This window comes from Phyllobates terribilis, unplaced genomic scaffold, assembly GCF_046119375.1.
Source record: "Phyllobates terribilis strain yellow unplaced genomic scaffold, ASM4611937v1 Scaffold_11__3_contigs__length_659146591, whole genome shotgun sequence".
NCBI lineage: Eukaryota > Metazoa > Chordata > Amphibia > Anura > Dendrobatidae > Phyllobates > Phyllobates terribilis.
This window is the reverse complement of record NW_027362771.1, coordinates 566474096-566476018: the sequence shown is the minus strand read 5'-3', so window position 1 is coordinate 566476018 and position 1923 is coordinate 566474096. Positions and strand designations below refer to the sequence as shown.

The 1923-nt window shown below is 40.2% G+C and overlaps 1 non-coding gene across 1 annotated transcript; it reads left to right on the top strand.

Moving 5' to 3' along the window:
- Window positions 1-1269: 1269 nt before the first annotated feature.
- TRNAV-CAC (transfer RNA valine (anticodon CAC)) lies at window positions 1270-1342 on the top strand. Its single transcript has one exon. It is a non-coding gene; the product is annotated as a tRNA-Val (tRNA).
- The last annotated feature ends 581 nt before the right edge of the window (window positions 1343-1923 follow it).

The window sequence follows — 1923 nt, the reverse complement described above, 5'->3', positions numbered from 1 at the left end:
GACATCATACTGTGTAAGGGGTTGTTTGTGGACATCTTAATGGGTAGGGGCTTTGTAGGGACAGTATACTGTGTATGGGGGATTGGTGGGGACACTATACTGTGTAGGGGACATCATACTGCGCAAGAGGGTTTTATAGGGACATCTTACCAAGCATGGGGGCTGTGTGGGTATGTAATACTATGTAAGAGCTGTTTGGGGACATCATACTGTCTAGAGGGGCTTTGTGGGGACATTATACTGTGTGTGGAGGCTGTGTGGGAACATTATATTGTACAAGGGGGTTGTGTGGAGACATCATACTGAGCATGGGGCTGTGTGGATATGTAATACTATGTAAGAGCTGTTTGGGGACATCACACTGTATAGAGGGGCTTTGTGGGAACATTATACTGTGTAGGAGACTGAGTAGGGAAATCATAGTGCAAGAGGGTGCTGTGGGGGGCATCATAGTGTGCAAGGGGGCTGTATGTGAACATCAAACTAGAAGGTTGTGTGGATGGAGACATCATACTGAGCATCGGAGCTGTGTGGGAATGTTATACTATGTTAGGGCTGTTTGTGGACATCATACTGTGTAGGAGGCTATCTGGGAACAATATACTGCGTAGGTGGGTTGTGTGAGGACATTATACTGTGTAGGGGGACTATGTGGGTACATTATATAAGCTCTATTGGAACAAGTGTTAACACTAGCAGAGAGTCATTCTTAATTCTGCTTAATATTACGTGATAAAAATTAATATAGAACAATAATAATGAGCAGATTTCATAGAATCATAGAATGGTAGAGCTGGAAGGGACCTCCTGGGTCATCTGGTCCAGATTTAAGTTCATCTGGTTGGTTGGGTTCTCCACAACAGTCACATTCTCTCATGTGGCACCTTTCGAAAAAAAATTGCCCACCTCTACTCTAAAGAATCCAAATCCTTTTTTAGACTGCGTAACTAACTGTTTGCGAGCAGGGTGTGAATTTTGGGACTCATCACCCCGATTGATCATTGAGTAGTGGCTGCTAATATATGTGGGGTGTGAGGGTGATTTATCTTCAATTTGAAACATCAAAGGAAGGTGAGAGCAAGATTGTGAGTGGAGATTGATTAACTCCTTACAGTCACACCCATGTCATGTGCGAAGTGTTCACAATGACAAAAGCACAATAAACTAGAGACACACATCCTATATGTCCTATACATCATAAGGTTAAACATCCACATACACCATTGACCTTCCAATGCAAACAATTGGGTCTGCTCAAGCACTCAGGAAGTTTCTGTAGTGTAGTGGTTATCACGTTCGCCTCACACGCGAAAGGTCCCCGGTTCGAAACCGGGCAGAAACAGTTGTTTTTTTTTTTTTTTTTTTTTTTAAATTCCCTTTTTTTCATAAACACATCAATATAAATACTTTATACTTTTATTCCCAAAAATTACAAAAGTATTCTAGGAGTTATAGCTTTGTCTAACCAGAAAAATTATATTTGTAAGCTTTCAGAGCACCGAGGCTCCTTCTTCAGGCGGTTTTACAAATAAATGACAGACTGGGGCACAACATTTATGAGATGTTACAACAGGACATATTTGCATGGGGTGATGCCTTCTAAAGAAAAGCCAAGGAACTCAAATTAAGGTTATTGTTACACATGGAGAGGTGGTGGAATTGTTGGCTTAGTCTGGTGGAGGTGTGAATTGTATTCATGTAGTGAGTCATAAATCCAGGTGTTAAGTGGAGTCCTATTGTTAAAGACTTGAACATTCTTATCAGCTTAAAAATCCTTATTAGCTTGAAGGATGTTCAAGTCTTTAACAATAGATAAGTACAACAGTGTATTAGGTCAGTGATGAGAGCATTCAAGTCCTCAATATAAAGAAAAAAGTTTAACAAAATGTACACAAATTTTTTAGAAAGCACAAATTCTAGAAT